Raw genomic sequence first — 12,048 nt, 5'->3', positions numbered from 1 at the left:
CCACAACAGGTGCTGTAATGGTCCTTAGAGGTATAGCCTCTGGGTACCGTGTGGCATGATCCACCAGAACCAGGATAAACCTGTGACCAGCTGTAGTAGGCGGATCTAATGGACCCACAATGTCGATGCCCACCCTTTCAAAGGGGGTGCTAATGACAGGAAGTGGTTCCAGGGGAGCTTTCAGCTTCACCCCTGTTTTCCCACTGGCTTGGCAAGACACACATGTCCGGCAGTAGGTGTCGGACGACACTTTCATCTGAGGCCAATAAAAGTGTGGGACAAGACGGGCGAAGGTCTTGTCTTGCCCCAGGTGTCCTGCCAATGGGATCTCGTGAGCCAACTCCAGAAGGAAGGCTCGATAACGTTGAGGGACTACCAAGGCTCGTGACGATCCATGTAGGGGTGCCTTGGGTTCACTGTAGAGGAGGCCATCCTCCCAGTAAACACTGTAGTTCCCTTCAACGTTCCCTGCTGCCTGGGCTTCGGCCTGTCGCCTCAGTCCCTCAAGGGTAGGGCACTCCCTCTGGCCCTTGCAGAATTCCTCCCTGGTCGGCCCTCCCTCCACGTGCCACTCGGCCGGGATGGGTAGGTCCTCCAGTTTGGTAACATCCCCCACCGCGGACTCCTGGTCCACCACCTCCGGTGGCCTATCCGTCACACGGGGCGCGGATGCCGAGGCAGGCTCCTCCCGTCCTCGGTTCTTCCCTTGATCGGCAGCTGGCTGGGCCTTTGTTCCAGGCTCCAGCCTGAACAAACTCCCTCTCCGGGTAGTCGCGGACCCTGTGCTCACACAGGCCCAGACAGGTGTACCCAGCATCTCAGTGTGAGTCCGGTATTCCACCTCTTTCCAAGCATTGTGCTCCATGTCATTCCCTAGCAGACAATCGACTGGCACGGCAGGGCTTACGGCAACTCGAAGTGAACCTGCAACCCCTTCCCATTCAAAGGGAACCTCGGCCACCGGATAGTGGCCCATTCTGCCGTCAGCCATCGCGGCAGGGTGGAGTACATCGGGAATCACCTGCTCTGGAGACACCAGTTGGCTACGCACCATAGTCATACTGGCTCCTGTGTCTCTCAGAGCCTCCCCCCTTTGGCCGTTGATGGTGACCCACTGCCCATACTTTATAGTATTTGCGGGCACCTGGATCTTAGGAACCATCTCCCGTTCTCCCAGGGACACTAAAGTGACACCCGCCCACTCCCTTCCCTTAATTAAAGGCATCTCCTCCCCGAGCACTACACTAGCTACTCCGGGGGCCTTTCCTCCAATGGGAGGGGGTGGTCGTTTCGGGCACTTCGCATCTCCCTTATAGTGTCCGACGCCACCGCACTCGAAGCAATGGACAACCCTTGGCTGCTGACTCTGGCCAGGATTAGGGTTTCTGGGTGGGTTAGCCCTAGGGGTGAATCCTGTTCCCTTTCCTTGGAAGTTATTTTGGGGGCCTTTAGAGAACTCCTTTTTCTTTTCCCCTCCCTCTTTCTTCTGGGGGGCGCCCTGTCCGGCCTTTTGAGTATCCCCTCCAGTCCCCCTTGTGGACACCCGGGTACTAGCCCAAATGTCCGCCTCCTCAGCAAGCTTCCGGGGATTGGTCAGCTTGCTATCCACCAGGTGTTGACGCAGTTCAGGGAAACATTTTTCGAGCAGGTGTTCCTTCAACATTAAATCAAACAACCCCTCGTAGTCCCTCACCTCACTGCCCTGAATCCAACCCTCTAATGCCTTCTTTGCATAGTCCAGGAAATCCACCCAATTCTGTGTGCCCAGTTTGTGGCTACCCCGGAACTTCTGTCTGTACTTCTCGGGTGTTAGTCCAAACTTTCTTACGAGCGCCACTTTCATGGTGGGGTAGTGGGTCTGCTCATCCTGCTCTAGGGCCAATAATGCATCCCTACCAGCTGGAGGCATGTATGTGTACAATCCCCCTCCCCAGTACTTCTCTGGCACCCCATGGGCCCTTAAAGAGACCTCATAGGCCGCTAGCCACTTGGCAATATCATCCCCTGCACTATAACTAGCTACTATGTCTTTTGGCAGATAGGGTTTGGGTTCCCTGGTGATTTCTTTGTCTTTGCTGCCACCATTAGGAACAGTGTGTGCCCTGACTTGTAGGATCTGGAGATCTATTTCCCTCAGCCTCAACTCGTGAGCCATCCTCTGTCCCTCCTTCTCTTTCTCCAGCTCCGCCAACTTCCAGGTGAGCTGTCTTTTCTCCCTCCGGTCAGTTAATTCTACTTCTGATAAGCCACCGCTAGAGACAGTGCTGCCCTTCCTGGAAATGGTTCTGGGCCCCGCTAACAGGTTCCCCACCTCAGGTTGGTACAACCCAGCCCCCTCGCTAACAGGCTCTCCATCCCTGTCCTCCTGCTCAGCCTTACTTTCCCGTCGTGCCTCCCCCCAAGCCCTCAAGCTGGTCTGGAGTTCAGCCTTCTTGGCACCTGGGGGACAATACACCCCCTCTCGCTGACAAAACTCTCTGAGTTGGGCCACAGTGTAAGTTTCCACATCTTCCAACACAAACTCCATTTTGCCCACTCAGAATAGAAGACAGGTGTTTACAGAAGCTAAGCAGGGGGGTACCTTTTGTAATACCTCCTCCCACCACCAGAGTAAATTTGGAAAAAACAAAACTCAAAATTAGGAAGTCCGCTTGGAGAAAACTCCCGGTGTAGGCCTATGGACTACCCACAGTTATTGTCGAGTGGACGCAAGCACAGCTCTATCCCACCGCTGAACACCAATTATGTTAGAAAACCCCGGGCAACCGGGTTAGCAGTCACCCGGTTTTTCCCAACACCAGGGGTAGCTTGGCTCGAGCGGTCGGGGGTCGGGCACCGTGTTAAGCGTACGTCACACCCTCACAATAACCATGCGTGCATCCGTTCCAAAAACGACACTACACCGTAAAAATTTATGAAAATATATCTGTGTTTATCTTGTTTTTCTCTTAGTTGCAGGTTAAATAAATAATAACACACTTACAGTACACAAAGCTTCCTCTGTAAAAAGGGTAGGTCAAATAAATAAGCTCAGATCATAAATAATCAATGAATAAATAGATGTGCATAAAATACATTGGCAAATAAATACTGTAAGGGAATAAATACTGTGAGACAATAAATACTGTGAGACAATAAATAGGATAAATACAAAGAATACAATACTCTCAATAAATATAAGCCATCAGTACACTTTCAAATCAGGTCACATTTGTGAGGTACTAAGGGTTGATTTGGCCCAATCACAGCTTGTGGTTATGTGGATGGCCTGAGTGTGTCTCACCTAGCTTGGATAAGGCTGAGGCTAAAACTGAGGTAGATCAAGGGTAATCTAGGAATCTGGCTCTCCCAAACTACACAACCCCTCACACAGGTCACTGTATCAGTCTCAGTCCACCCCTGGCACTCCCAGGCTGGTCCTAACACCTCTCTAGCCCCTAGGATGGTCTCTTAGGGCTCCACAGGGCCTTAGGCGCCCTCTATTCCACTTACTGCCCTCTTTATGAACTTCCGACTCCGCCGGAGTCGTGTCGACGCCGTGAGGCGGTTCCGGTTCGATGTCGCTAGCCGGCCTCGGCTCGATGTCAGTTCTTGTCGACGCCGTGAGGCGGTTCCGGATCGATGTCGGCGGACGGCCTCGGCTCGATGTCAGTTCCTGTTGACGCCGTGAGGTGGTTCCGGATCGATGTCGGCGGGCGGCCTCGGCTCGATGTCGCTGGGCAGCCTCGATTCGATGTCGGTCTCCGGCGTCACAGGGACACGATCTCCCTACTTCCGGGTGTCTCCGGAGTGCGACCTCCACTCCCGACCTCCGGTGCTCTTCCCTTCAGGTTCCGGCGACTCCGGAGTGCGATCTCCACTCCCGACCTCCGGTGCTCCTTTCCTCAGGTTCCGGCGACTCCGGAGTGCGATCTCCACTCCCGTCCTCCGGCACGATTCCCTCGGTCTCCGGCGACTCCGGAGGGCGGACTTCACTCCCCCGTCGACGCCGCACACTCGACCTCAGGTGACTTCCTCCTCGATCTCTGGTGTCTCCACGACCTCCGTCGGCGCCCTCTCTCGACCTCTGGCGTCTGCTTTCCAGTCAGCGCCGCTTCTTCACCTCCGGCCCCAGGTGTCTAGGCTTGTCGGCGTCGGACTCCAGGAAGATACCAATAGACAGGTCAGGAACTTGCTGTTCTTTACTTCCAAGGCCTGTTCCGGCTGTTCAGGTCCTTGAGTTGGTTCTTCTTGACTTTATCCCACACATGGCTCCAGGCTGGGCTCAGTCAGTAGGGACTAGTATCAAGGGTGGGTTTCTGGACCCCACTCCAGGCACAAGTTTCCACCCCTGCTGCCTCACTCCTTCCTCCTTCAGTGTTGTGCTGCTCTCCCTTCACCAGTCAGGTGCCAACTGCCAACTCCAACTGCCAACCTGGAGATGCCTTCCCAACATTCTAAACCTGCCTCACACTGTCACAGGGTTCTGGAATGTTCTGGAAGGTGCTGGTAGGTTCCAGTGATGTCACAGGTGACAATGGGTGGCCACCATTTTGTGTTTCAGGCCCTCAGACAGAAGTTCCAGGGGTAGGGAAAATGGCTCCCTGACCCTGCATCAACACTAAAAAGTCTGGTGGTTCCCAAAAAGGAAAAATACTAACAGGGTTTGAGGCAAAAGTGGGACAAAATAAATAATGATGAGGAGGGACCACCCAAAGGGCTGACAGGTCTAACACGCGTCCCCCCCAGCTGAAAGTGGGGAGAGCTACCCAACCCCTTGGGAGTTCTCATCACTAAGGCGGAAATACCTTGAGAGACCGTCTGCATTGGCGTGGTCCACTCCAGGCCGATGTTCCACCTGAAAGTCCATTCCCTGTAGGGAGATAGACCACCTTAGCAACTTGGGATTCTCCCCCTTCATCTGCATCAGCCAACGAAGGGGTCTGTGGTCGGTCTGAACTAGGAAGTGCGTGCCAAACAGGTATGGCCGCAGCTTCTTCAGAGCCCATACCACTGCAAAGGCTTCACGCTCTATTGCACTCCACTTCTGTTCCCTGGGAAGTAGTCTCCGGGATAGGAAGACCACGGGTTGATCCAGACCCTCTTCATTGAGTTGCGATAACACTGCCCCAATGCCATGTTCCGATGCATCCGTCTGGACAATGAATTCCTTGGAAAAGTCTGGGGCCCTTAGGACCGGGGCCTCGCACATGGCTTGCTTCAGTTTTACAAAGGCCTGCTGACAAGCCTCCGTCCAGACTACCCGTCGAGGTTGTTTCTTGGACGTAAGCTCCGTGAGGGGGGCCACAATGGTACCGTATCCCTTCACGAAGCGGCGGTAATATCCGGTGAGGCCCAGAAAAGCTCGGACCTCAGTCTGAGTCTTGGGGGGTTCCCAGGCCATGATGGCCTCGATCTTCGCCTGGAGGGGTTGCACCGCTCCCCTACCCACCAAGTGTCCAAGGTACACTACCGACCCCTGCCCGATCTGGCATTTACTGGCCTTGATCGTTAAACCAGCTTGTCTCAGGGCCTGGAGAACAGCTTGCAGGTGACGCAAGTGATCCTCCCAGCTGTTACTGAAGACGGCTATGTCATCCAGATAAGCAGCAGAGAAACTCTCCATTCCAGTGAGGCTCTGGTTCACCAGACGCTGAAACGTGGCAGGTGCGTTCTTGAGCCCAAAGGGCATCACACAGAACTGGTAGTGGCCTTTGGGCGTGGAGAAGGCTGACCTTTCCCTAGCTCTGTCAGTCAGAGAGATCTGCCAGTACCCAGAAGTAAGGTCAAAGGTACTTAGATATTGGGCAGCTCCCAGCCGGTCAATCAATTCATCCGCCCTTGGGATCGGATGAGCATCAGTCTTGGTTACTGAGTTCAGTCCCCGGTAGTCCACACAGAACCTCAGTTCCGGTTGGGCACCCGGTGGTGCGGCTTTTGGTACTAGCACCACCGGACTGGACCAGGGGCTGCTGGAAGGTTCGATCACTCCTAGCTCCAGCATCTTAGTGACTTCACTGTGAATGCTGGCCTTCACCTTGTCTGACATCCGGTAGATCTTGGACTTCACAGGTGGGCTGTCTCCTGTGTCCACATCATGGACGCACAGGTGAGTCCTACCCGGAACAAGGGAGAACAACGAAGAGTACTGTCCCAGGACCTGGCGGCAGTCCTCCTGCTGTTCAGGAGTTAGAGATGGGGAGAGAATCACTCCCTCCACCGACCCATCCTTCTCTTGAGACGCAAACAAATCGGGGAGAGGCTCGCTTTCCACGTCCTCTGCTCCGTCAGTCACCATCATCAAAATGACTTCGGGCCTCTCGTGGTGGGGTTTGAGGCGGTTGGCATGCAGCACCCGTAGGGGCTGACGAGGGGTCTTAAGATCCACCAAGTAGGTAGCCTTACCCTTCTTCTCCAATACCTCAAAGGGTCCTGACCAGCGATCCTGGAGGGTGCTAAGCTCTCCTGGTTCGATCACCCACACCTTCTGGCCAGGCTCCAATTCCACAGGGTGAGCGTTGTGGTCATACCACGCCTTCATTACTGCTTGGCTGGCCTCCAAGTTGTCAGAAGCTTGCTTCCACAACTTAGCCATTTGGCTCCGGAAGGCCAGCATGTAGCTCACCACATCCTGGGGAAGCTTTCTGGGAGTTCTTTCCCATCCGTCTCTCACCAGGCTGAGAGGTCCGCGCACAGGGTGCCCATACAAAAGCTCGAAGGGGCTGAAGCCCACTCCCTTCTGTGGCACTTCCCTGTAGGAAAACAATAGACAGGGTAGGAGGACGTCCCATTTCCTCCACAGGCTTTCAGGCAGACTTCTAATCATGCCTTTCAAGGTTTTGTTAAACCTCTCCACCAGACCATTGGTCTGGGGATGGTAAGGAGTGGTGAACCGGTAGGTCACTCCACACTCCTTCCACATGGCCCGCATGTATGCTGACATGAAGTTGGTCCCCCTGTCGGACACAACTTCCTTGGGAAAACCCACTCGGGTAAAGATTCCCATCAGGGCCCTAGCCACAACAGGTGCTGTAATGGTCCTTAGAGGTATAGCCTCTGGGTACCGTGTGGCATGATCCACCAGAACCAGGATAAACCTGTGACCAGCTGTAGTAGGCGGATCTAATGGACCCACAATGTCGATGCCCACCCTTTCAAAGGGGGTGCTAACGACAGGAAGTGGTTCCAGGGGAGCTTTCAGCTTCACCCCTGTTTTCCCACTGGCTTGGCAAGACACACATGTCCGGCAGTAGGTGTCGGACGACACTTTCATCTGAGGCCAATAAAAGTGTGGGACAAGACGGGCGAAGGTCTTGTCTTGCCCCAGGTGTCCTGCCAATGGGATCTCGTGAGCCAACTCCAGAAGGAAGGCTCGATAACGTTGAGGGACTACCAAGGCTCGTGACGATCCATGTAGGGGTGCCTTGGGTTCACTGTAGAGGAGGCCATCCTCCCAGTAAACACTGTAGTTCCCTTCAACGTTCCCTGCTGCCTGGGCTTCGGCCTGTCGCCTCAGTCCCTCAAGGGTAGGGCACTCCCTCTGGCCCTTGCAGAATTCCTCCCTGGTCGGCCCTCCCTCCACGTGCCACTCGGCCGGGATGGGTAGGTCCTCCAGTTTGGTAACATCCCCCACCGCGGACTCCTGGTCCACCACCTCCGGTGGCCTATCCGTCACACGGGGCGCGGATGCCGAGGCAGGCTCCTCCCGTCCTCGGTTCTTCCCTTGATCGGCAGCTGGCTGGGCCTTTGTTCCAGGCTCCAGCCTGAACAAACTCCCTCTCCGGGTAGTCGCGGACCCTGTGCTCACACAGGCCCAGACAGGTGTACCCAGCATCTCAGTGTGAGTCCGGTATTCCACCTCTTTCCAAGCATTGTGCTCCATGTCATTCCCTAGCAGACAATCGACTGGCACGGCAGGGCTTACGGCAACTCGAAGTGAACCTGCAACCCCTTCCCATTCAAAGGGAACCTCGGCCACCGGATAGTGGCCCATTCTGCCGTCAGCCATCGCGGCAGGGTGGAGTACATCGGGAATCACCTGCTCTGGAGACACCAGTTGGCTACGCACCATAGTCATACTGGCTCCTGTGTCTCTCAGAGCCTCCCCCCTTTGGCCGTTGATGGTGACCCACTGCCCATACTTTATAGTATTTGCGGGCACCTGGATCTTAGGAACCATCTCCCGTTCTCCCAGGGACACTAAAGTGACACCCGCCCACTCCCTTCCCTTAATTAAAGGCATCTCCTCCCCGAGCACTACACTAGCTACTCCGGGGGCCTTTCCTCAAATGGGAGGGGGTGGTCGTTTCGGGCACTTCGCATCTCCCTTATAGTGTCCGACGCCACCGCACTCGAAGCAATGGACAACCCTTGGCTGCTGACTCTGGCCAGGATTAGGGTTTCTGGGTGGGTTAGCCCTAGGGGTGAATCCTGTTCCCTTTCCTTGGAAGTTATTTTGGGGGCCTTTAGAGAACTCCTTTTTCTTTTCCCCTCCCTCTTTCTTCTGGGGGGCGCCCTGTCCGGCCTTTTGAGTATCCCCTCCAGTCCCCCTTGTGGACACCCGGGTACTAGCCCAAATGTCCGCCTCCTCAGCAAGCTTCCGGGGATTGGTCAGCTTGCTATCCACCAGGTGTTGACGCAGTTCAGGGAAACATTTTTCGAGCAGGTGTTCCTTCAACATTAAATCAAACAACCCCTCGTAGTCCCTCACCTCACTGCCCTGAATCCAACCCTCTAATGCCTTCTTTGCATAGTCCAGGAAATCCACCCAATTCTGTATGCCCAGTTTGTGGCTACCCCGGAACTTCTGTCTGTACTTCTCGGGTGTTAGTCCAAACTTTCTTACGAGCGCCACTTTCATGGTGGGGTAGTGGGTCTGCTCATCCTGCTCTAGGGCCAATAATGCATGCCTACCAGCTGGAGGCATGTATTTGTACAATCCCCCTCCCCAGTACTTCTCTGGCACCCCATGGGCCCTTAAAGAGACCTCATAGGCCGCTAGCCACTTGGCAATATCATCCCCTGCACTATAACTAGCTACTATGTCTTTTGGCAGATAGGGTTTGGGTTCCCTGGTGATTTCTTTGTCTTTGCTGCCACCATTAGGAACAGTGTGTGCCCCGACTTGTAGGATCTGGAGATCTATTTCCCTCAGCCTCAACTCGTGAGCCATCCTCTGTCCCTCCTTCTCTTTCTCCAGCTCCGCCAACTTCCATGTGAGCTGTCTTTTCTCCCTCCTGTCAGTTAATTCTACTTCTGATAAGCCACCGCTAGAGACAGTGCTGCCCTTCCTGGAAATGGTTCTGGGCCCCGCTAACAGGTTCCCCACCTCAGGTTGGTACAACCCAGCCCCCTCGCTAACAGGCTCTCCATCCCTGTCCTCCTGCTCAGCCTTACTTTCCCGTCGTGCCTCCCCCCAAGCCCTCAAGCTGGTCTGGAGTTCAGCCTTCTTGGCACCTGGGGGACAATACACCCCCTCTCGCTGACAAAACTCTCTGAGTTGGGCCACAGTGTAAGTTTCCACATCTTCCAACACAAACTCCATTTTGCCCACTCAGAATAGAAGACAGTTGTTTACAGAAGCTATGCAGGGGGGTACCTTTTGTAATACCTCCTCCCACCACCAGAGTAAATTTGGAAAAAACAAAACTCAAAATTAGGAAGTCCGCTTGGAGAAAACTCCCGGTGTAGGCCTATGGACTACCCACAGTTATTGTCGAGTGGACACAAGCACAGCTCTATCCCACCGCTGAACACCAATTATGTTAGAAAACCCCGGGCAACCGGGTTAGCAGTCACCCGGTTTTTCCCAACACCAGGGGTAGCTTGGCTCGAGCGGTCGGGGGTCAGGCACCGTGTTAAGCGTACGTCACACCCTCACAATAACCATGCGTGCATCCGTTCCAAAAACGACACTACACCGTAAAAATTTATGAAAATATATCTGTGTTTATCTTGTTTTTCTCTTAGTTGCAGGTTAAATAAATAATAACACACTTACAGTACACAAAGCTTCCTCTGTAAAAAGGGTAGGTCAAATAAATAAGCTCAGATCATAAATAATCAATGAATAAATAGATGTGCATACAATACATTGGCAAATAAATACTGTAAGGGAATAAATACTGTGAGACAATAAATACTGTGAGACAATAAATAGGATAAATACAAAGAATACAATACTCTCAATAAATATAAGCCATCAGTACACTTTCAAATCAGGTCACATTTGTGAGGTACTAAGGGTTGATTTGGCCCAATCACAGCTTGTGGTTATGTGGATGGCCTGAGTGTGTCTCACCTAGCTTGGATAAGGCTGAGGCTAAAACTGAGGTAGATCAAGGGTAATCTAGGAATCTGGCTCTCCCAAACTACACAACCCCTCACACAGGTCACTGTATCAGTCTCAGTCCACCCCTGGCACTCCCAGGCTGGTCCTAACACCTCTCTAGCCCCTAGGATGGTCTCTTAGGGCTCCACAGGGCCTTAGGCGCCCTCTATTCCACTTACTGCCCTCTTTATGAACTTCCGACTCCGCCGGAGTCGTGTCGACGCCGTGAGGCGGTTCCGGTTCGATGTCGCTAGCCGGCCTCGGCTCGATGTCAGTTCTTGTCGACGCCGTGAGGCGGTTCCGGATCGATGTCGGCGGACGGCCTCGGCTCGATGTCAGTTCCTGTTGACGCCGTGAGGTGGTTCCGGATCGATGTCGGCGGGCGGCCTCGGCTCGATGTCGCTGGGCAGCCTCGATTCGATGTCGGTCTCCGGCGTCACAGGGACACGATCTCCCTACTTCCGGGTGTCTCCGGAGTGCGACCTCCACTCCCGACCTCCGGTGCTCTTCCCTTCAGGTTCCGGCGACTCCGGAGTGCGATCTCCACTCCCGACCTCCGGTGCTCCTTTCCTCAGGTTCCGGCGACTCCGGAGTGCGATCTCCACTCCCGTCCTCCGGCACGATTCCCTCGGTCTCCGGCGACTCCGGAGGGCGGACTTCACTCCCCCGTCGACGCCGCACACTCGACCTCAGGTGACTTCCTCCTCGATCTCTGGTGTCTCCACGACCTCCGTCGGCGCCCTCTCTCGACCTCTGGCGGCTCCGGGTACGACGTCTGCTTTCCAGTCAGCGCCGCTTCTTCACCTCCGGCCCCAGGTCTCTAGGCTTCTCGGCGTCGGACTCCAGGAAGATACCAATAGACAGGTCAGGAACTTGCTGTTCTTTACTTCCAAGGCCTGTTCCGGCTGTTCAGGTCCTTGAGTTGGTTCTTCTTGACTTTATCCCACACAGGGCTCCAGGCTGGGCTCAGTCAGTAGGGACTAGTATCAAGGGTGGGTTTCTGGACCCCACTCCAGGCACAAGTTTCCACCCCTGCTGCCTCACTCCTTCCTCCTTCAGTGTTGTGCTGCTCTCCCTTCACCAGTCAGGTGCCAACTGCCAACTCCAACTGCCAACCTGGAGATGCCTTCCCAACATTCTAAACCTGCCTCACACTGTCACAGGGTTCTGGAATGTTCTGGAAGGTGCTGGTAGGTTCCAGTGATGTCACAGGTGACAATGGGTGGCCACCATTTTGTGTTTCAGGCCCTCAGACAGAAGTTCCAGGGGTAGGGAAAATGGCTCCCTGACCCTGCATCAACACTAAAAAGTCTGGTGGTTCCCAAAAAGGAAAAATACTAACAGGGTTTGAGGCAAAAGTGGGACAAAATAAATAATGATGAGGAGGGACCACCCAAAGGGCTGACAGGTCTAACACAAAGTTAATCTCAATAACGACTCTAGAGGTTGTAGAGATGCGAGGCTGGTCTTTGATGGCCAGGGTGTGGACCCCTCCCCCAAGAACGTATCCCATGGACTCAGTAGACCAAACTCCTTGATCAATATGCCCATTGAAAGCTTTAACCCCTGGACTTGTTCAATCGCTAGCTGGTACGTTGCATGATTATTGTCTAAGGATGCCTGCCTGGGCTGGCCTGAGTTTATCAATGTTTTTAATATAATTTGTTTCCAAGAAACATGGTGTAAGGACCCAATTAATTGCAATGGCTTTGTTTCATACCAATTACCACCTGTGGCCT

This window comes from Triturus cristatus, chromosome 12, assembly GCF_964204655.1.
Source record: "Triturus cristatus chromosome 12, aTriCri1.1, whole genome shotgun sequence".
NCBI classification, from domain to species: Eukaryota; Metazoa; Chordata; class Amphibia; order Caudata; family Salamandridae; genus Triturus; species Triturus cristatus.
The sequence above is the reverse complement of the archived record's forward strand: the minus strand, read 5'-3'. Positions refer to the sequence as shown.